At 45.7% G+C, this 24,027-nt stretch overlaps 1 protein-coding gene across 7 annotated transcripts in view; it reads left to right on the forward strand.

Annotated features, from left to right (window-relative positions):
• TIAM1 (TIAM Rac1 associated GEF 1) overlaps positions 1–24,027 on the forward strand; it is a 393,313-nt gene that overhangs the window by 47,337 nt on the left and 321,949 nt on the right. For 4 of the 7 annotated variants that reach the window (XM_073231434.1, XM_073231433.1, XM_073231430.1 and 1 more), the window contains exon 2: positions 23,103–23,155. The exons of 2 other annotated variants lie outside the window; for them this stretch is intronic. The gene's annotated coding sequence lies outside the window, so the exon portion shown is untranslated. Of the gene's footprint in view, positions 1–23,102; positions 23,220–24,027 lie in introns of all 7 variants that reach the window. One more of the 7 variants, XM_073231432.1, reaches the window with a different exon arrangement.

Consider the following 24,027-nt stretch of genomic DNA (forward strand, 5'->3'; position numbering starts at 1 on the left):
TGGTTTGGTGGCCTTATTGGAACCGGCTCTATTTAATTCTGCAGTTGCATTCCTTGATGCTGGAAATTTCCCTGAGGCCTCGAAAGCTAGGCGAAAGCTGGAAAATCTGGTGAGATGGGGAGGAGGGCAGGATATAAACCACGTTGAAGCCTCACTCGGTGCCCATTCTTAGTGAATCTTACTCCAGTTGAAGTTTTCAGATGGCTGGTAACTGGGTGAGTGGCCTGTCAGACCCCCACACAGCCAAACAAATGGCTTCTTTGTTACTAGTGAAAACCACTTCATGGATTTTATGGATTTCAGTGAGAAAGCTGGTTTTGTGTTGATGGAGTAGCAGTTTTTCTAAGTCTTTCTGGGCTGCTGTAACAGAATACCACAGACTGGGTGGCTGGAAACAACAAGAATTTATTTCTCACAGTTTGGGAGGCTCAAAGTCAGCGCTGAGGGGCCAGCGCGGTCAGTTCCTGTGCAGGGCTCCCCTGCATTGCACACTGCCAAGTTTTTGCTGTGTCCTCCCATGGTGGAAGAGGCTGGGGGCCCTTCCTTCTCTGTTGCGGGCCCTGTTTGTTCAAGTTTGTCACCCACGAGTGTGGGCAGCACTGGTGTGGCACGGTGGGCAGGTGGGATGAGTCCATCCTTGTGTTACTTGTAATTACCATTTCTGTCCTCAGTCCATTCTCTTACATTTCTGGGGGAGAAGGTCTCTCTTTTATCAGCCCATGTCCTGCTTTCCTATCATCCTCCTACCCCCATACAAATACAAATATCAATGACTACAGTTCTCGTGGGGCAGTTTCAGGCACAGAGGATGCAGCCAAACACTCCCCCAGAGCCCTAAAAACTGAACAATGGAGCTGATCTTGGCCCTGAGAAAGGCAGGGGTTTGTTCAAGGGAGAGGGAGGGAGCGTGGGGTCCCGTGCCTGGTGTTCTGACAACCAGAAAGCCGCATGAGCTCCACACCCTCTCAGTCTGCCTTCCTTGGAAGGTTTATGTTTATCTTTCTGCTGTTGTCTGAGAACTTGCCCAGTCGCCATGAGATTTAACAGAGGATGCATTGAGACTAGAAAGAAGGTCCGTTTCCCCATTCTGAATTGCCCGGCACTGACATCCATTTATGATACCTTGGAAACTGAAAAATATTGCATAGATCCGAGAGTGTCCCAACCACTGAATGACTTGCTGGTTGTTACCTCCATGGGAGGGTGGCTGCCTGTGAAGGCAGTTGGGTGCTATTTATATTCGGGCCTGCCCTGTTGAGGAACGGGTTTCCCAGCTCCCAGAGCTGTTCACCAGGACTTACAGATGCAGGACAGACGTACGTGTGCCAGGTGACTAAATCTTAGAATGAGGATGTCAGCTTGGAGAACAGGGCTGTGGGGAGTCATCTGTTGTAAGTAAATCACATAGTTTATTTTAGGGGAAATTTCTATCCAATTTAGGCTGAAACTTGATAGAACATGCTTTTCCAAGCCCCCAGCTCTACTTGTCTGGAATGGGCTCTTTCTAAACAGGCAGCTTTCCAAGCACAGTGACCCACGGGGTCACATCTGGGCAGTGCCCTGCCAAGTGGCTTTAATCCCATTTGCTGTGTTTCTCTGGTCTAAATCACCCCAAACCACATGTTTGCACTGTTACTTTCCTTTAACATTTTTTTTCAAGGTGATTTTATTTTATTTACATATTTGAATAGACAATATATTTACATGATTCAAAATTCAACATATATAGAAAGTTTATAATGAAAACCATCCCTTGGACCCCATCCCCAGCTACTCTATTCCTTCCTATAGAGAAGCTACTAATGTTTCCAGTTTCTTAGGCGTCATTACAGATACATTATACATAAATGACTATATTCGTGTACCTACATCTATATACACACATACATACATATTTTTCCCCCTTTTCTTTGTCACCTCTTATAGAAATGATAACATGCCATGTATCCCCTTGTACATTTTTTTTTTTTACTTAGCAGTGGAATTTAAAGATCTTATCAGTGTATAAATGGCTTCCTCATTTTTCTAAAGAACTATTTGTTTTGATATTATGGTTGATCCTTGAATCACATTGGTTTGAACTGCAAAGGTCCACTTATATGTGGATTTTTTCAATAAATATACTGGAAAATTTTTTTGAGATTTGTGATGATTTGGAAAAACATTTTCTTTTCTCTAGTTTACCTATTGTAACAATACAGTATGTAATACACATACAAAATACATGTTAATTGAAAATGTCATCACTAAGGCTTCTGGTCAATAGTAAGCTATTAGTAATTACATTTTTGGGAGAGTCGGAGTTATAAGCAGATTTTTGGCCACATGGGAGGTTGGCACCCCTAACCCCCTGTGTTGTTCTAGGGTAAATGTATTTCAAACTTTCAGAAAAGTTGCAGTAATAGTATAAAATACTTTCATATACCCTTTATTCAAATTCGTCAATTGTTTGCATTTTGTACCGTTTACTGTGTAATTCTCTCCCCGTGTATATAAATATATAACCACACACATTTACACTTGTGCACATTTACACTCACTCACCTTTTTTTTTCTGATCTGTTTGAGAGTATGTTGGAAACATATGTATGTCCCTTTGCCACAGAAGTTCTTGTCGTTGAGAACAAGGACAACCTCTCACATACTCAGAGAGCCTTTAATACATTTGTTCTTTAATTGCACTTTTCTGCAAGTCTTATTTTATGCTGTGTATAAACAAGTCTGTCGGTACATGTTCTTGTTAATTTCGGGACCAATCTACCATGACTTTTCTTCTGTAGGAGATGAGGGGAAAAGCATCTTGTTCATACCAAGCTGATAGGGGTTCTTTCTTGGATCTGCAGCCCTTCCTCCCTGGCCTTCCCTGTAGGGTTTGTTGAGCTCCTGTGTTTCCTCATTTGTTCGAGGAGAAAGAGCATTCTTCATTGGGAGTGGGAAGAGGGAGGGTTCTTCTTCTTTTTCTTTTGGGGAGGGTTCTTGGTCCTTGGTGTGCCACTCCTGCTCCTTGGACTGGACCTGTGGAGAGAGACAGAGGCAGGAAGAGCACTGAAGACCCTCTGCATTGCTACGTAGTGCCTCACGTGCAGTAGGAATTTGTCAGAACTACAGAAAAAACTAGACCCAACCTCTTACCTCAATAAATCTAACCGAGTTTCACAAAGAATTGTGGAGCTGCCTACTCCAGTCAGCTGTGTGCCAGCCCCAGGCCTACGCTCTGTCCTTAGTTAGAGTGTGGTGCGGTTAGTGCAGAGAGCCCACTCCCCCGTCTCCAGCTCCTGGCCTACTGGATCCCGTTTTCCATGGTGCAGACACAGTGCCCATCACCTCATCCTCTGTGGCCTATTGGACCCAGAATGCCTCCCTCTGGGCAAGTGCCTCAGGCTAGCCTGAAGTCCTGCCAGGTCTCACTTTTTTTTGATGCTCATGATTTTCCTGTATATACCCTGCATTCCAGCTCAACTTGGTACTAAGCTCTGTTCCCAGAACTTTTGGAGTTTTCCATTTCTTTCCTTTGCTTAAACTATTCCAGCTCTCTGAAAATGCCACTCCACCTAATTCTCTGTCCTTAAGGGTCTATTTCTAATATCACCTCTCTCAAGCCTTTCCTGTAATTCTCAACTTACTAAGATCTCTTCTTCTTTTAAAGCCCTCTTCCATTTCCTACTGTTTTTAATCACTGATTATATGCTTTATATTATAGATGTATTTACTCCCTCACATCCCTGTCTTCTTCTAATTAGATTATACATTCTCAGAAGGTTAAATTCAACCACCATCCCACTCCACCTCACTTCCTGCATTCTAGAAAAAAATCCATAGCTGCCAGAGCTGTGTTTGAAACGTAGACCTGAGTCTTCAGACCTGCATTGAACCTGGCATGTAGTTGGCCCTCAGGTATTTGCAGGATTGAGCTAATGAAAGCAAGAAGGTTACTAAGTGGTTTTGGTAAATATACAGTTTCAAGTACTGGAGATGTCTGAGAATGTTCATATATTCATTAACAAACAACTTCATTAAAAGTGAACATGTATTACCTATGAATTTAACTTCATTAAAAAGGCAATTTCATTAAAACACACTAAGGATCTTTATCCAGATTTACCTCTTTTTTTTCCATTGGGCACATATGCACTCTTCTTTGGAATCAAGTATATATGTAATATGAGATACATGAGTTTTTTTCAGTTAACCTTTCATATATACACACACACACACACACACACACACACACAGACACACATAAATACATATTAAAGTATTTTTAACGCTTAGGTGGTCTCAGGAAACCTTCTTGAAGCATGAGTTTGCAGGCAAATAGAAGAGAGATTTTCTATCTACTCAGATGGTATTATCATTTGTTATATGTCTGTTTTCTGAGGATAGTGTGCTGTACATGGAATTTATATTTTTAACAAGATGATTTATGTGCTAATTATTATCTTTCACTTGTGCCTCTTTCCAACCTCCTTTCCAGAAAAAATTGTTTTGAAAGTCTTCCTTTCCCAAGTCTTACCAAGTCATGAGTCTGTTTATTTAAAGTCAGTATTTAAAGTCTGAATTTGTGGAGGACTTTTAGCAGTTTGTGGTCTATGAGTTGCTAAAGCAGAAGAGAGAAACGAGTGAGATCTGTTGAATTCTGGCTTTCATCTCTCGGTGGGGGTGTCACAGAGCTCCCATTTCTACCTCTAAAATATATCTTAAAGAATATCAGTTGCTTAACCTTCCTTTGGAGGGTGCTACAGTCAGGGTATGCAGTAGGCAGAGCTGAGAAGGAGATTGGTAACCGACAGAAAGACATTATGCAGGTTCTAGTCACCTGTCCTCTCACTGCTGGCTGGGGATCTCATCCCAAAGGTCTGAAACATTCTCTTTCGGCATTAAGGTATCAGTAAGATCCCAGAATCTTAGAAGTGAGCCTTGGTATAGGGTTCTATCTGTTGGGATAGTTTTGATGCTATGAACAGAAGACCCAACTAAAGGTATCTTAAACACTGGGGTTTACTGTCTCTCATGAGGGTTACAAGGTTAATTAAAAAATGCAGGGATGGCATCAGAATTGAGTTCTGTCCGTTTTTTTGCTCCACTATCCTCATGGTGTTTGCTTGACCTTGGGCTTATTCTGCGCAGTAGCAAGGATGGCAGCTGGAGTTGCGACACTGCAAGAAGGCACAACAATACTTGGCCCCAAAAGACAGGTGTTTCCTCCAGCTTGCTTTGGTTTTTCATCTGCAGTGAAAACTCCCCAGAACTGCCCAGCTGGCACCTCCTCTTGTTGTGTTGGCCAGGGCTGGGCCATGTGGCTGGAGGAGTGGGATGCTCCTGATTGGTTTGTGTCAGGCCTAATTCTGTATATGGGGGCTGTTCCCCAGTCCACTGTGTTCTGAAAATGTAAGCTTGAACAATCACTGTCCTGTTGGAAAGGAGGGCAGCACCCAGCCTTGGTTCTCATTAAGGCAACTTGGCATTTACTGTTATTAATTTGTAAAGATAGCTTCTAGGCTGAAAAAGAAATCATTTTATTTCTTGCCTTACACAATGATGGCATTTGGCATTTTGAATCTGTATTTTTGGGTGTGATATCTTAAACTTTAGAGATACTGCCTGAAACTTTAGGGTGTCTGCAAAAATTTCTTATGCCTGTGAAACTACTTAATTATTTTCCACAAGGTGGTGTTAGGGTCTCTCAATGACCCTAAATCATGGTGAGGGGTTAAATAACCTGTGTTTTAGTTAACAGTAATCATAACAAAGGAGTACAATGAATAATGGTCACCTCTATGTAGTCCAGGTTTTTATGGCAGAAAGTAAATTTAAAATAGTGCAAATGCAGATTCCATGGGAAGAAATCAGAAAAGCCAACTTTTCAGGGTATCCTTGTGTTCTCTTTTTTTCCTAAAACAACTTTGACATTAGGCCCTGCATAAAAAATTCCTCTTTTTCTCTCACTCCTACCAGTTAATAAAAGTGTTGAAAGGGAGTTTTAATGATCTGGAAACCTGATTTTTGTGGACGTTGTCTTTGCACATTTTGAGCATGGAAACCGATCAGGCATGGCAGGGGTTCTGACCTCTGGTCTCCGTGGCTGTCCCTTGCTGGGTGCTTCCTGCTGTGCAGTGGATGCGGAGCTGACCTGCTGTCTCAGACTCAGGGCGGAGTCCTCACCCAGGAGTGGGTCCCTTCGGGGGTGCTGTGTGCAGGGACTTGTGGGGATGGCTTCCTGACACTGGCTTTCATCGGGGCTGTGATGGGTGACCCGGGTGTCCCCTCACCTCTGCTAGCAGAGATCTGCACTCTTTCCTGAGCACAGTTCTTATACCTTCCAGATGCCTGGTGCTGGGGAAGGTCTTGAGATGTGTGCTTGGCAGTTATTTTGTTTTACTAATTGTTTCTTTTATGTCCATAAAAGGCATTTTCTTTGGAGAGAATGAAGAAATACAGGAAGGTATAGAGAAGAAGACAGAAGTTGTCCACATTGCACCACTTATAAAGAGCCTCTGCTCAGATCTCGCTCTCTTCCCAGCCTTTTCCCTCATGCATATCCATGTCCTTGCTCCTTCCTTCCTGTCCTTCTCCCTTTCTTTCCTTCCTGTCAGCACATAATGAGGACCACACAGAATACAGATAGAATTTTCTGTTTCTTCCAGTTCACATACTGTCTGGGGTCAGATTGATCAATTCAGATCTTCTGAGCAGTGTGTGATCTCTTTGTGCCTCAGTTTCCTAATCTGTGAAAGGGGATAGAGATTGTGTGAAGACTGACCATAAAGACCTCTGTGGAGCATGCAGTCCAGTGCCAGCATTAATGTCTCCTGGCAGGTGTTCTCTTACATCTCAGTGACCACACTAGCACATGTCTCCCTGCTGTCCACTCCATCCCCATGCTGTAACCTGGGGCTGAAAACCCTAGTTTCTGGGAGAGGAAAACAGGATGTCCTGGTAGCTTAGCCTAGGGTTTCTCAACCTGGACATTACCAACCTTTTGGACCCAGGGCTCTCTCATGAGCGACTGTCTCCTGCACTGTGGGGCTGTACCCACTGGAGGCCAGTGGCAGCCTCCCCCAGCTGTGCCTTGTCAGAGAGGCCTTCCGTTGAGAACCACTGGGGCTAGACCACTCAGGACTTAGCACCTGGGGCTGCCCACTAATGGGCAGCCAGCATGGGCACTCGTGAGGGTCAGATGTGGGCTCTGACAGCCCTCTTTCTTGGTGTCTGAGTATCTGTTGTGCATTTTATTTGAAGATTTGAAGCTGTAGAATTCAGCTGCCCTAGAATCCAAGGAAAGACCTGCCCGTGGCTGTGTCACCACATTGCAGCAGGGCCATTGCCTGTCCTTTTTTGATGGTAGGTTGGGACGCCGGTGGCCCCAGTGAGCTGTCAGTGAAGGGGTCGCACAGCAGGATGGTGTCCTAGCCGTGACGTGACTCGCCTTTAGTCTCAGGCTGTGGGCAAGGCAGCTGCACACGAAGGCTAAATCAAAGACCCCTGGGATCTGCCGGTCCTCGGGCCCCGCGTGAGGAAGGGTGGCCCAGCGCAGCCCCTTCTTGGCTGAGAGTGTTAGCAGGAGCCCTCCGCCCGCAGACTGCTGAGCTCAGTCATCAGGAGCAGCCACATGTGGTGGCACCGCTGACCAGGGCGGCCCCTGAGGACACAGAATTCTGTTTGTCAAATAAAGTGTTAATAGATCTCACTTCTGCAGGCCGCTGAGCCGCTGGTGCTCCTGTGGCCCTTCTTGTCCTGACCCTGGCTTCGGCCTGGTGCAGTGGGACAGTCACTTCTCCTGCCTGTGGTTCTCTGAGGACTCAGTGGCGGGACAGTGGTGGCACAGCTGATGTCCAGGGGGCAGTGGTGGGTTTTCTGAGGCCGCTGACCAGCTATCAGAGGGCAAGCGTTTTTGTTCTTTCTCAGAAGGATCCAGAGGGAAAAATGGTCCTTGTTCCAGTCAGGCTGGCGGAGAGGCTCCCAGGCCTTTTGAAGGCATGCCGGGTTACCAGGTCCGCACACAGTGCAGGTATTACTGTGCACGGCAGTGGTTTCTGAATGGTGAATCATCAAGAGGTGGAGGGCTGGGTGTGCTGCTGATTTGAACAGCTGATTCCTGAACCCACCTAGGACTAGATGATGCTTATGAGGCCAGTCTCTGGGAATCAGCCAGTTAGAGCATCTTGAATCTACCTGTGGTCCAGCGGCAGCGCAGAGCTAAGAGAACAGGCTGTGGGGTGGCCTCACATGGGGAACTTGCCCTCTTTGTGCCACCATTTCCTCATCTGCAAAATGGGGATGAGAGTAGCATCTACCCTTCAGGAGTGCTCTGAGGATTGAATGTGCTTAGACCAGCATCTGGCCCATGGTTAGCCCTCAATAACTTTTGGAATTATTGGCTCTGTGCTATTCCTCGGGACCCGAAATGTCCAACCTCTGTCCCACGGGGAGTACACTGTCTGGGGAGCAGGATGTCTTTGGGGATGTGGGAGCTGTATTGAGGTTCCTGATGTAATGGTGGCTACTGGAGTTCCTAGAGAGGAATACGGTCATCAGGATTTGCAGTTCCAGGTCTAACTTTTGATTTGTAATTCCAGAGTTAGTCTTTTGCCTTCGCTCTGCCTTCCCTCTCCATACTGTCAGGCAATAGCAACATTAAATGTTTCCACTTCTTTGCCTCTGGGTTACCATCTGAATTTCATAGAGAAAACCTCAGTGAGTTATAAAATACTCAGCCAGCAGGGCAGCCTCTTGGTATCTGGAGCATTGCGGGTTCTCTGCTGCAAGAATATGACGGTGATAATGGCCTGTGTCTGAGAAACACCTGGGGCTGCTTTCCTGGGACCAGGTGGAATGGGTGTGGGCCATGCGGGGAGGAGTGAAGGTGGCTGGGTGCCCTAGACTTGCTCTTAACTCTTTGTTCCTCTGTGGAATTATTATCCCAAGGGTGGTCTTGGTGGCACGCACAGTCGGCCTCACCATTTGTGGTCCCCTCCTCTGTCTTGTAGAAGCAGTATGACCTGCAGGCTCTATTCCTGTGCCACAAATAGCAAAAGAATGAAATATCCCCTCCTAGCTCATTACGTGGCCATACCTGGGGAGGCCTTGGACCATGAAGATGGCATGGCTGGGGTCAGGATCCTCCGTGGCTCATAGGGTCCCCCTCCAGGGAATCTGCGATTTCAGGACACACAGAGCTTTGGTGGCTGAGATGACAGCTGCGCTTTGAGCAGGTTGACCTAGGTAGAAAGTGGTGGTCAAATGGTAGGTAAGGTCGTTGCTCAGGAGGCAGCTGGGTTTGGAGGCCAGCCACAGTGCTGGCTCCAGTTAATTTGGCAAGCAGCTGTTGAAGTTTTGATGTCCCGAGCTCATACCTGTTGGGCATGTGTCCTCAGACAGAGTGGGAAACAAAGCAAACACAGCCCCCGTCCTGGCAGCCCCTGGTGTAGACCACGAGAGAGGTGAAGTGTGGCAGGTGGTAGGGGGACATTGAGCTTGGCGGGTTTTCTGACTCCATTTTCAGCAATGGCCAGGGATCTGTAATACCCCAGTTCACCCCCTTTTCCCGAGGCTGCCTCAGTTCTGCTTGGGAGGGCTCCTGCTGGGCTCTGCTTTCCCACCTGATGGGGACGGGGGCATTGTTTCTGGTCCTCTGCATGGATTTGTCTGACTGGATGTGCAGACTCTCGCAGTAGCAGCCAAATCTGCACGGTCTTGCCTTGATCCTGATCTTGCAGTCCTCTGGAATGCTCGCAGGACTCACGGTGCTGCTGCTCTGGGGACAGCAACAAAACGCTGCCCTTGGGGATTCCAGAATGAAGGGAAGAGGCTGTCACAGAGCAGCTGCTTCTACTCTTAGACATCCACAAAGCAATAAGTGAGTCTCACCATGTTGAAACTGTGACATGTGTTTGAAAATAAAGTTTTAATTAGAAGGAGCATTTCTCAGCCTCAACCTGGTGCTGGCTGCCTTAACACTGAAACTAAAATAAGGCAGTCCCAGCGTCTTGGCACAAGACCCACTCTGCCATTTACACATTGACTCTTGGGTTGGAGCATGTGGTGTAGTCGCGTGTGTGTCTTTTCAGCAGCTCAAACTTCATAAAACAAAGGAGAAGGACGCTGCTTGCCCCCAGGGTGCTGGGGTCTGCCACACCATTTGCTTCAGAACCATTGGATTTGGACTCTTAGGTTCACTTATGTTTACAAAACGCCTCCTTCTTTATAGACATAAGTCTAAGGACTTGATGGCAGGAGCCACAGGGCCTGATGTAATGCTGGGTTCATGGCCTTTGAGCCAGATACTCCTGGGTTCCTCCCCTTCTGCACTAACCAACTGCCTGGCCCTGGGTGGGTCATCTAGTTGCTGAGCTGCACCTGCGTTGTCAAGTTGGCATGACATCTTTCTTGACAGTTCAACAATGATGGTTATAGATGCCCAGTGCCTGATATGGGAGCAACTGTATAAATTGCATCCATTATTATAACAGTTTGTCCAGTCCTTACTTTGCTCTGGGTCACTGCCAAGGTCCCCACAGTGCTCTCAGCAGTAGGGTAGCCTTGACTGGGGACACGTCTGGGTTAGTTAAGGGCTGGCAGACTTAAAATTAACTTCACCAGATGCAATGGGCTGGCAGGTGGGTGTGTCTCTGAGTGTCAGCTTGCACATGGCGTCTCCCTTCTGTTGTGCTGTGGGCTCCCACCCTGCACCACACCTCCCACTGCCCAGCAAAAGTCATCGCCAGAGAGAAACAAGACAAACTGGCACAGCCACGGGTCTGAAAAATCAGCCCTTTCTTGACTTCCCTGTGCCAGGTACATGCCAGGTACCTACAAGGTCAGAGCTTCATGTTTGTGTGCAAGCCCGAATTTCCAGTCAAGATATGTGATTAGCAACAAGTCCTCCCAAAAGGTGCTGTGGCTCAAGGTGGAGATTGTGACCATGCCTTTGGGGTCTAGGTTGGATGTTTTTGTCAAGCTCAGAAGGACACTGATGGTCACCCAAAATCACTTCCTTCTTAAGCCAGGAACCCCTTTTAAAACATACCTGTCCTGTGGACCTCTGTCGACACCCCTGTCTACTAGTGGAGACCAGGAAGCCCCTTTCTGTTTTTTGGGGGCATCTCTGAATGTAACTTACACTGAGCTGAGATCCATTTCCCAGTGACTTCACCAATTGTCTTAAAGCCCTCAGGTGTCTGAGGGTGATTGCTGTGTCTTCTCTGTACCGCTCCTTCCGGGTAAATGCCATTTCTTACAGCTCTCATTCTTCTGGCTTTGTTGTTAGCTCACACAGGACTCTTGCTGCTTCCTTTTTGGGGTTGTTCTCTGGATTGCCAAAGCCCCCCTTGGAATGGGTGTCGTTCCCTCAGGCAGTGCTGCAGGCATTCACTTCCCTTTTTCTATGTCCATTCTTGGCTTCCGTAGCATGTACGCTTCCCATTTTTCTTCTGCAACCATGTGATTCTGTTGTCTCCCAGCTTTCAGTCAGCCAGTAGTGCGGAATCACATTTGTACCTGTCTTCCCAGCCTGTTCTTGTGTTGTATTATGTATTAACTCTTCCATCCCACCTAAGATCTTTATCAAAGACATGTGCCTTTCCCCCCTTCTTCTTGTTGAATACTTGAGCTGCTATCATAAATCAGAACAGTGATTTTTATTGAAAGAATATTTGGATTGTGTCCCCCAAATTCATATGTTGTAGCTCTAACCTCCCAGGTGGCTGTGTTTGGAAATAGGGCCTTTAAGGAGACAGATAAGGTTGAGGTCACAAGTGTAGGGCCCTAATGCTATAGGGTTAGTATCCCTGTGAGAAGAGGAAGAGACACCCCAGAGGAGAGGCCATGAGAGGCACAGGGAGAAGGTGACCCTCACACACCAAACAAGAAAGGTCTCCCCAGAAGCCAGTTCTGATGACACCTTGGTCTTGGACTTCCCAGCTGCTGACTGTGAGAAAATAAATGTCTGATGTTTAAACCCCCTAGTCTGTGGTGTTTTGTCACGGTAGCCCTACCACTAAGACATTTTCCTTCCTTGCCAAGGTGACAGCCACGTGCAACACTGTATGCAGGAACTTGGCTGTGGCTGAGGTCAGGGCTGGGGAGCCTGCTTTACTCTACCAGGGGCAGGGCGGTGGCTTCTTGCCTGTGTTATTTCCAGTCTCTGTCTTCATTTAATGCATTGGATAAGAAAGCTGAATCAGTTTGTTCAAAGCACTTTAGTAGATTAGGCAATGGAACCAGAGGGTGAATCCCAGTGCTTTCAGAGCTCGCTTGGGTAAATCCAGGACAAATATATTTAATTCCTCATTTAAAAATGCAATTCACAGTGACATGTGGATGTCATTGAGCAGCAAAGAAGTGAAACAAAGTGGGTCAGTGACACACTGCACTGTTTTTGTGATAAATGTAGGTTAACTGATTTAATGGAAACCCACAATCTAAGGGAAAGTGGACTTGAATGCTTAAGCCCTTGAAAAATCTCCAGCTCCCCAATTGTGATTAGGAGAACGTAAGTGCAGCTCTTGGAGGCTAAACCTTTTATCAGCAAATGCTTTTGCTCTGCCTTGCAGTTAAAACCATTGCTTTAATCCAAACTGTGTTTATTGGATGGTGGCTGTGTGCCTGATTTGGGGGCTACGCGTTAAGCACCAAGAGCTAAAATACATAGTTGTCCCGAATTAGCTGCTGATTTAGTGGGGCTGGCTGAACGGACAGTGGCCACACTATGCTGTGGTGTCACCTGAGAGGGAAGAGGGAGGTGAGTGTAGCGTGCCCTGGGAGCAGCTGAGAGAGGCGGGCGTCAGGAATGGCTTTCCTGAAAGAGGTGATGCTTGGGCTGAGTTTGGGCAAAGAGATCTGGTTATTCATTCAGGCAAAGTGAGTTATGGTGTTTATGGCAGAGAGCATACTAGGTGTAATCAACACAGAGATATGGCGGGAGAGCCGCATGGAGGACTGTGTCCACACAGGTATTGCCCCTTTGTTGCTTATTCCCCCTTCTTTTCTTTCCTCCTCTTCCATCAGTGGTGTTTTGTTAAACTGATTCTACAGGGTGAATAAAAAGGCCTGATTTGTAGTGTTTGCTGATTTTCATGGTGTAAATATTCCTATCATGTCTAATTCCAAGCTGCTAACATGATACCATTGGTGCTCAACTGTAACAGTTGGTCACAAGCCTATATAATTTCACTCAATAGACCACTGTCTCCTATCCATCCATCTGTCCATCATCTGGTCATCCATCCATTATCCATCCATAGATCTTCTGTCCATCATCTATCCATTCATCCATCCATTCATCTACGCACAGTTTTAACCAAGCAGAATCATAGGATAAATCATGTTATGGATTTAGAGATCCTTTTGTCAAGCCCTCTCATTTTATAGACAAGAAAACTAATATCTGCTGAATAAGTGACTTTCTTAAAGTCTGTATGTAGACTTGAGATTAGGAGTATGGCCTTCAGAATTTTTTTTTTAGGAGAGCAAGTAAAAGGCTTTTATTTAAGGATAAAGTGAGAGGACAGAGCCCCTGGCTTACGCCAGGAGGGAACAGAGAGTCCCCTGGCCTTCATAATTTAAATCTGCAGCCTCTTCACTGAAGTGAAGAAACATAGCCTCAACTATGGCTTGGTAATTCCTGAGTTGGAGCAATGTGGAATCCATGCTGTGCACCCCGAGTTCTCTCAGCTCCTGCTTTTCTGTGACAGTCCTAATGCCCACAAAAATGTTTGTGTTGCTCCTTGTCTCAGTAGCTGCTGGTTCCCAGCAGGCTCACATTTTCCTTTGAGGGGGTTCAAAATGTCCCCGTTGAAATAATATTCTTCTACCAGTTCAGAGCAGTGTAATTTAGCAATTGGCTCTTGACATTTATTGAATCTTTGGTGTTTCTGGATTTCATTTCTCTCCCACCCTCTTGTGGTGAAAGACACATCTCTCTTTTGGGACTCCAAATCAAGCCATCCTTAGCAGTGCTAACCAGCTGCTTCTGGGGAGCGCCATTTGTGTTGGGCATCATTTTCTTGGACATACCTGCAGAGTTGGAATTTTCTTTCCTCCTTCCTGAGTTTCTAGCAGTGTGCTTTGGAGCTTTTGGGAGATGAATGATTGATTCTCTGTTTGATGGTCTTTAAATTATTATAAACTCTGAGAGAGGAAGGGTAACTCTTACTATCTGAGAAGCTTTATTTTGAAACTCTGGGCAAATTGGCTGGTGACTCAGACATTCCGGAGGATTCCAGGGGACTCCATTTAAAACTCGCTTCTATGTTGTAATGTTGAGTGAAAAAGCAAGTTGCTAGGATATGCATTTGAATGCCACTCTTGTAAAAAGGGAGCCAACACATGGTGGTTGCCTCTGGGGGCTGCAAATGAGGGTAGTGATGAGTTGGAGAGAAAACTTTCACCTTTTATGTATCTTTCTGTATTGTTAAATTTTTTTCTTTTCAATTATAAGCATGTAATCAAGCGAATTCAGGCTAAACAGAGAGCCTGGTTGTATTTGAATAGGACTCGTCTGGGCATGGGTGATACAAACTTCTGTTGTCTTAAGATGATTTACCATTTGCCCGATGTAAAACTTACATGTGTCTAGTTTATAAATTGTGACTTAGTCTTTTAGATACAATTAATTTTGGTTGCTAGAAAGCTGTAATTACATAGGTATTCAAACCTGCTCAGTAAGGCCAGGAATTTAAACTTTGCTGTGCATTCCCCCTTCACCTAATAATTTTTACCAGTTCTTTCTTAATGAGGTTAATCATCTATGTGTATGCACTGCCTAAGTTGGTCATTATTCAGGACTTCCAACAGAGATTCTAAAAACCTCCTGGAGATACCCTGTGAAGTGACACAGGGCCATTAGGTTTTTCCAGTGCTCTTTGACTGGAGCGCTCAGATGTCTTGGATATAGAGACTCATTAGATTTCACTGGCTTCCGGGGAATAGCACTGTGTTCATGATACCATCCTGCTTTGTCTCCTCTTTCCCCTTAAAGGAACTTCTTTTGTGTACTTGGCAGTTTTGTCCTCATCTTAAGATGTCCTCTGGTGTTCCTGATATCAAATAAGGAAAAATAAATTTAGTTTCATTCCCTGTGGCTACAAGCATTTGAAAAGGTGGGATTTGTGATTATTGCACATGAAATAGATTAGTTTGTCATAGCCTGAAATGGTAAAATAAATGTGACTTCTTATTCACATTTTGCTTTTGCAAAATGCTGGCCTCTCCCAACTGTCTCATATAAAAAGAATTTCCAGAAATGTGTGGACTAGGTAAATGGTATGTTATTAATACAAAGCACAGTTGTAATTATGATAGTGGAGGAAAAGAGTTCCTCTATTTCAGAGTCTGTGGGAATCCCTTTGAAGCTATTAGATTGAACCATGTGAATTGCCGAACTGAGCTACCAGAAGGGCAATTTCATCCATTTCAACCTTAGACAGCTTATTTGCTGAGCTGTAAGACCTGGGAAAGGTGTGTCTACATTAGGGAAGGACATGAGGTGGATGTGCTTTAAAGGAAACCGGCATCCTTTTTTTATTTGAAGCTGTCTCTAATGGTTTGTATTCACTTAGTTGACCCTTGGTGGTTGCCTCAGTAGCTTTGAGAAAGTATCTAGAGCAAAATCAGTTGCCTAGCAACATGTTCCAGCCAGAAGGGTTGGAGAATGGGTCAGTGATTAACAATTATGGACAATCAAGTTTAAAAATGCATAGCAACCTGCAGCATCCATGCTCTGACCACCAGAAAACATCAACATCCTGCTGGCCCGCGTTCATGGCTGTTGGATGTGAATTTATTAAACAGCAGTTGTGGGCTGGATCTCATGGTTGCAATTCAGAAAAACTTGCTCTGGACTGAAATAGGTGGATGGTACCCCTCCATGCATTGATCCATTTTGAGGAAGCATCTGAGACCCATGATGTGGTTGGCTGCTTCTCAAGGTACCCATTCCTTTGGAAAGTGAAAAGAGAAAAGGAAGATTTGGATATTTATGGTTGTCATTTCAACAAGTTGGCCCCTAGTAGTGATTTTGTACTTTTCCAAAGAATAAGTACACACAGAACGAGTGACATCGGCTCCCTCGCTCAACCCAAATCGTTATTTCCAGAATTATGGATGCTGTGCAAACATTCTTCCAGCAGTGGCCCAGCCCTTAATTATTTCTCTTCCTTCCCTTCCAGCAAAAGAGAAGACAGATTTTGCATAATTCCAGCCCTTACTTAATCTTTCTGTCAGCATAGCTATCAATGGTGTAAATCCTGAAAACAGCATTAAAGCTAAGAGGTATTTTTATAACTTGGGCAAAGCTAGTAACGCACATTTCATTGTGAGAATCATTGAGTGTAATTGGCTAATCAATTTTTAGGCCCTTTCCATTTGTATTTTGTTTAATCAACAAAAATAAATCGCCCTGCCAACCTTGAATGCTCCAAGTTGAACAGTGGCAGATACTTCGTTTGTCCTGCCAAAAGTGCTTTCCCGCAGAAATGTCTTAATTGAGGATAATTTATATTCAGAAGTGTGAATGTTTTATTATTTGTCTGAAGAAGGAAAAAGCTATATCAGCAAGCAGTACGCAGCCGTTTTAGGCAGTGTTTGTGATATTTATCTACACTGTTGATCCCTTAGACATTTATATAAAAATGACCTTCCCTAGTCCTTCTTGCTAATGATTTGGGCTCCATCTCCTGAAGTAGCTGTAAATAGTCCCTTTAGCCTTTGCTTAGAGTCAGTGTTTGCTGAGAGGACTTCGAAAACCTGGGCCTTTCCACTTTTCTCTTGGGTTTTACTGACCCTGACCCTTGCACCCTGGGCCTTTGGTGCTGGAAGACAGGCTGGGTGAGATTGCCCTGGGGAAGCAGGAAAACCTTTCTGTCGGGAAGGTTTTTGGTCTTGCTTTTTGGTAGGAAAACCTCACCAGCCATGGCTGACTGTGGGGCCTTATAGTACCTGGGGGCTTTGGTCTGGGCTCATGATGACTTTGAGAGTTGCAAGAATCCAGTTTTTGTCTTTACTGTCTCCTTTGCACTCATGGAAAGGGGCAGGGAAGACAAGAAGTCACGCTTATTTAATGCCTGCATGATGTGTTCTCATTTCTCCCAACAACCTGTGAATTAGCCAAACCCCACATACCTGGTGAGAAAATCCAGAATGTCAGTAACAGCTTGTATGTGGGTGGGGGGAGGGGGCTTGCAACTGGAATCCTGTTCCATCTGTCTCCAGTCCCCACTGCACTGGCTGCTGGAAGCTGGAAAAGATGACCCCTGTCCCAACCCCTCATCACTGACGCAGGTGCTCACGTGTCCCCTGCAGGGCTCCTGTAGCATGATGGTGGCTGTGGTTTGTGACTGATTCACATGTAGTAATTGATTTAATCCTCACCTGCCCATTAGCCTCTGCCACCTTCATCTTATGGAAGAGGAAACTGAGGCGCAGAGTGGTTGAGGGACTGGCTAGGGTCATGTGGCTAATAGTTGGGGACATCAGGATCTGCCCCGGTGCCCATGCTCTTAGGGGACTGACTTTTCATTGACTGTCCCCTTGTTTGTTCAGCTGTCTGCACGCCTCCAAAGCAGGAGGAGGCGGCTGAGGTGAAAGATGGAGGGAAATAGTGTCGTTTTATGGGACTTGCTCTGGACTTTGTTATGGACAGTGGAGGCCATTGGTTCACTGTTGCCTTGAATCTTGGCTCAGTCACTGATGCTGAGTGCACTGGCTCCCCCTTCTTGCTCCCTTTCTTCTATTTTGCACTGGCTTCTAGTACCTCTGCTGAAGGTGCGTCTTCCACGGGGCCCCCTCCGATTGACGGGGGGCCAGCTGTTCCAGGGGCCACCAGGACACCAACAGAGTGACCTGTAGTTACTCTATGGGAAAAACTTAACCCTGGAGCCAATATGATGAAATTCGAAAACTTCTGAACAATGTCCTGTAAGTAAGCAATTCAAGGAAGCCAGAGAAGTGTTGTAAAAATCCACCACTGTCTGAAGCTCTGCCCTGGTGGCCTCGGCTGTCCCTCAGCACCCTCCAGCCGCAGCACCTTGGAGTACCAGGGATCGAGTGATCCCCAGCTAAAGATGGAATGAGGAACAGTTTTCACATTTGGTTGGTCTGGGAAGGCCTGCAGCTGGCCAGAGCAGTTAATAGGATGATGATGCTTGTGGTATGAGTTCCAAGAAATACATATTTGGGCACTCAAATCCATAGTTATTCATCCACACAGATCTTTATCCACAGGTCAGGCAAACACTGCAGAGCCTTAAAGGTGAGATGGGTGTCTTGTCATGTTAGAGACTTTTGGATGCACCCAAGGGTGGGGCCTGGAGGTCCAGTCAGCCATGGCCAATGATTTAGTCAGTCATGACTGTGCAGTGAAACCCTCACAGCATCCCTGAGAAGAGCACTAGGCTCACTTGGATCCTGCTTCTCTGGGGGAGAGAGTGTCTACACTTGGGGGACCAGACCCCCCGTGTGACACCGAGCCAGGCCCTGAGCCCCATGAGGACAGAAGCTCCTTTATTTGGGACCTTGCCCTGTCTGTCTCTTCATCTGGCTGTTCACTTGTGTCCTTACGGTATCCTTTATTAAACTGGGAAACATGTGTTTTCCTGAGTTCTGTGAGCCGCTCTAGCAAATTAATCGAACCTAAGGGGGAGGTTATTGGAACGTCCAGTCAGAAGCACAGGTAACAGCTTAGGGCTTGTGACTGGCAGCGTCTGGAGTTGGGGGAGTGGAGGATAGTGTTGTAGGATGGAGCCCTTAACCTGGGGAACCTGGTGCTGTCTCTGGGGAGATAGCGTCAGCTATAGCATCAGAATTGAGTCGAATTCTTGGACATCGCGTTCGAGAATTGCTTGGTGGTGTGCGTGGGAAGAGCCCCTCCCCAACATATGCCTGTGTTGGAATTGGGACTAGGAACCTCATGGAGTTGTATTATTGCTGTGTGTAATTAAAAACATAATGCTCATACTTGCTGAGAACAATTTCTGATGCCTAGCTCTGTTCAAAACACTTTGCATATATTAATCATTAATCAGCCATTAGATGGATGCTGTTATTATCCCCATTGTACAGATGACAAAATCTATTGTGTTAAATATGCATGTATGTTGCAGTTTTAGGAACATTAACATAGAATATCTTAGAATCAAGGACATATGGTACTTGGTTTGTGGACTGGTGGTTCCAGTATTTGGCCGCTCTTTGGAGCACGCATGCCTCCTTATTAGATGGGCCTTGGAAGCCAGTTGATATATGCTGGGCAATACTACTGCCAGCATTTATTAAGTTACTACTCTATGTCAGACACTATTCAAAGAACTTGGCATGAATTTTTAAACTCTCACAAAAAGGTAGGTGCTATGATTGTGATTCTGTCTGATTTATAGATGAGAAAAGCAAGAGCAGTAATGTAAGTTGCCTAAGTCCACCCAGTCAGTATGTGGCCAGGTGTCACCTGAGGCCATTGGGCTCTTAATCACAGTGGCCTCTGCCTCTGAGCTAAGACCCCTGGCACAGCTGGGAGACAGTGGCATAGGGGACAGACACAGTTGTAGGGCTCTGTGTGGGTGAGAGCCTCTGCCCCCTCTGAGGTGCCCTCACCCCCGTGGCTTGTCACTCCCTTCTGGGGTCCCCCTGGTGTGGGATTGGAGGTTTTATCAGTCTTTTGTTGGCTTCTGTTTGTAGCTTTGGCCATCTCAGTAGGAAATGAAGAAGAGCTCTGACACGATTCATAAATGTCTCTAGGAAGGCACTTACTGGTCTTTGAGGCACTTTTTCTCATTGACCCCTGCAACAGTCCTGTGAGATTTGTACTGAATGGTAATCTCCTTGTTACAAAGCAGGAAATGTGTCCAGGGAGGGTGAGTCACTATCCTTGGTCACACAGCGGGTGAGGGGCAGAGCGGGGCCCAGGCCACCTGTCTGTAAGCTAAGGGCTGACTCCACGGTGGGGGCTTGCTTGACCCTGTGTGGCTGGCCACTTCCTAGAGGATCAGTTCTGCCAGTCTCCTGCTCTACTGCCTTCCCTCTGTCTCGGTGCCCCCAGCTTTTCAGAACAACAGGATGAGAGTTCCTCAGCCCCAGAACTGTTTTTGTTCCTGCTTGTGCATCGAGCACCTGCTGAGATGATGAGCTTTTGAAATGTCACTTGCCTGTCAGGAGGGGGCTGTGCGTGATTCCAGGCACACACACTCCCAGCTGCCTCCCGAGGCGGGTGGCCGTGGGTGGCGGGGTGAGGGTCTCTGCTGCCCAGCCCCGCGGAGTGGGAGGGCTCTGTTCCTGCTGGCGCAGCTGGCACAGGTACCCCTTGGCTGGCCGGTCACTTCTCTTCTGGGTGGACAGTGGCCGTTTCTGTGCTGTTTCTGTTCTAGCATTGGCTCTGTAGTTTGTGGTCATCTTTTGAGAACCCCGTTAAATGTTTGACCTTTTTCATTTTGGATTTCTCTTTTCAGAAAAATGCACATGTATACATGATCCTATATATAAATTCAGGATTTCCACTGGAACCTTTACACTCAGAGCCTCCTTGGCTATATCCTGCCCCATATACACACCATGAGCTCTAGCTTAAAATTTGGTTTTTTTTCCCCCCACCTCTCGATTGAGGGCAAGTATAGAAAATTAGAATTTTGATTCTCTGCGATCTTTCTCTTTCCATTGTTGTCAGAGGCCTGACAGGAAAATGTGGCACAGTCACAGAGGTGACAGAAAGTGTAACGAAGGTGTGTCACGGGGGTGCAAAGCAGAGCAGGGGGAGTGAGGTGCACAGGGCAACAGGAGGAAGCCCACCCCGTCTCAGTCCACAGATGGGGTGACTTACAAACAACAGGCATTTATTCCTCACAGTTCTGGAGGCGGGGAAGGCCAGGATCAAGGTGCCAGCAGATCTGGTGCCTGATCCGCTTCCTGGTTCATGACCGACCGTCTCCTCCTGTGTCTGTCACATGGCAGCAATGGTGAGGGGCTCTTCGGGGATCTCCTGTAAGCATGCTGATCCCGTTCATGAGGGCCCCTCCCTCATGACCTGATCACTCCCAAAGGCCCACTTGTAATGCCATCACACTGGGGTTTGGTTTCAGCATATGAATTTGGAGGCACATGTTCAGTCTATGGCACCCAAAAACCTCTGGAACTGTGTAGAGGGAGAGGTTTGCCCATGAGCTGTGACCTGTGGTGGAGAGACCTTCAGCTGATCCTGCAGGGACTGGGCACGGGGAGACGTGTCCCTTCCTTCTCTGCCCTCCTCCTACTTTCCTGGCTTCAACTGGTGCCTCCCAAAGAGCCAGAGGGCAGGGGAGCCTGGTCGATGCAGGCCGTAGGGGTCAGCCTGCCGGGACACAGAGCCCAGTGGAAAAGGATGGGAATGAATCTGAAGGGCAACCAGAGAGCGTTTAGCGCGTCACCCTTCAGATTCTTAAATAGCTTTTATCCAGTAGATGGCACTTCCCAGACTGCAGATGAGCAGCTTTGTCACCCTGAAACGCTCTCCCTGGGGATCAGGCCTTGTGGGAAATTTTAGTTTGTGCTGTGGAGGCTTTGTAATCCTGGTAGTGATTGGAAGCTTCTGGGTTGCTTTTTTTTCCAGATGCTTTTAATTCCATCTTTTAGCTTTTTTTCTATTTTATTTGTATGCCTGTTATTACAGGGCTGCTTTGAAAGGCTTTATTACACCTCATGATGGCGAAAGTCCGCCTCAGTGTCACGAGGAATTGTGTATATTTAGATGGTGCTATGTTCAAGGGTGACTCTCCCTTATCATATGATACCTTCATGTATGATTTTGCAAAACAGAAATCATGTGGGAAACCAATTGAGAAATTAAAAAATGTTAATGCCGTGTAAGGTATTATGAGGCAATGGCTGTAAGTGGTACCATCAGGCTTGGGTCTGGAGGGCCTGGGATTCGCTCCTGGCTCCCGCCTGTGCTTGCTCTGTGACGCCGGACACCGTGTCCAGGTATCAGCCTCTCTGTTTATGCGGTGGAGTCAACTTCACTGACCAAAACTCTCTCCTTAAGTTTGGTCTCCTGAACCTGGACCTTGGTCCTGCCGTGCCTTTGGCTTGCCTAGTCCAGTTTTAGCAAGAATCCTGCTAAGCCAGTTTAGAGAGAATCCCTGACTCTTGATTTGTGATCACCCTCAATATCTGTTCACCTTGGGCTGCTTTCGGCAAGAACCCTGTTGTTTGTTGGTTTAATAAGAATGCCCCTGCCCTACGTGTCTCCCCTTAATGATTTTCCATCTATTCTGCTTATTGGTTATAAATCCCCAGGTGAACTTTGGTGTGTCTGGAGTTAGCACCATCTTTCTCTTCTATTGCAATGTAGCCCTGAATAAAATCTTAACCATTTTAACAAGAATCAAAATAATTTTTTCTTGAACATTCTCCACCATAGAACTTGGAATTGTTTGGAGTCTTGAAGGACCTCCAGTCCAGCCCACCCGATGTTGAGAGCCAAGTGGGACTTGCTGTGAGGAGCCCACTCCCCCACTTACGGGATGGTCACATTGCTAAGAAGCCCTGCTTCAGTGTCCAGCTTGAAATCTCCCTTTGCTTTTACTCACTCATCTCAGTTCTGCCTTTCCTTGAAATTTGTTCCCTCCCTTATTTTTATTTATTTTATTTTGGTATCATTAATGTACCATTACATGAGCAACATTGTGGTTACTGGACTCCCCCCGTTATCAAGTTTCCACCACCCTCCCTTTTTAAGTGAATAAATTCGCTTCTTAAATTTTAACTATCTTAATGTAAATAATTTTAAGTGGTGTCTGCATTGCCCTTCTTGCTTTCTTTAGCAGCATTCTGAGCCTGGTTGAACCCGTGTTGCTGACTCTGGGATGCTGTGACTTTAGAAGGCTGTGTTAAGGTGATGTCCTTGAGGTTGATGCTGTGTGGTCTCTGTCTTTATCCAGTCAACTCCTGGATCTCTCTGCTCCTCTGCTTCTAATTCTGAGTCCTTTGTTTCTTTTCTCTGCTGTTAGCTCTTACAGATGCCTTGCTTGATACAGTTTTATAAATGATGTACTTCCTTTACTTTCATGGCATAAAGTGCATGGGTTTTGTGAAAGCTATTTGTTCCTCAGCAGTCTTTTTTTTTTTTTTTTTTTGATTTCCAGGTTGATGGCTGTGTTCCAGATGTTAACATTATCAGAAGCCTGACCACTACCTGGTGAGCAGTTTACATTCTCATGTATGGCCTGTTTGCTGTGAAGGGCTTTCTAGGTGTATCAGAGGTATAAAAATACATTTACTTTTTCATTGATTTTTTTTTTTATCATATAGCTATATCTGTGCCTGATGTTTGTTGATTCCCACCCCTTGTTCTTCCTGCATCACCTGACTCATGGGTATATTTGAAAAGCAGCAACTTTACAGGATCAAAACAACCAAAGTTATTTGCTTAAAGAATTTTGGGATGAGGATATTAAAAAGAGAACCACATTTATTTATAAATTTTTCAACATGACTCTATGAAAGGATAAGGATTCTCTTTTGTTAAACATCAACACAGTACTATTACGCATAAAGAATGAATGATAATTCATTTCTTAATATTACTGAACATTCATGTTTAGATTTCTCTGATTGTGTATGTTGCATAAATATTCTTTTCATAGTTAGTTAAAAATACATCAGTCATCAAAGGATTTAATGTCCATGCATCACATCTGGTTGATGGACCTCTTAAGGCTTTTAATGTACACATCTCCTGGTATTCTTTTTTGCAGTATATTTGGTCAAGAAGTTGGTCTTTTGTCCTGTGGGTTCTCCACAATGTAGAATTTGCTGCCACCATCCCTGAGATATCCTCTAACATGTTTCACTATCCCCAATAAACTAAAGGCTTGATCAGATTCAGGTTCATATTTTTAGACAAGAGTATTTCATACATGATAGTGTAACCCCCCCACCATCAAGTGACATATTCCCTATCTTTTTGAAATGTTAATATTGACAGGAGCTCTATTAACCTGGTCATCCATCGTTAGCGTCACCATCAGCCTTTGTCCTCCTGACTTGATCAGCCATTGATGATCCGTA

Source organism: Manis javanica, chromosome 3, assembly GCF_040802235.1.
Source record: "Manis javanica isolate MJ-LG chromosome 3, MJ_LKY, whole genome shotgun sequence".
Lineage (NCBI taxonomy): Eukaryota > Metazoa > Chordata > Mammalia > Pholidota > Manidae > Manis > Manis javanica.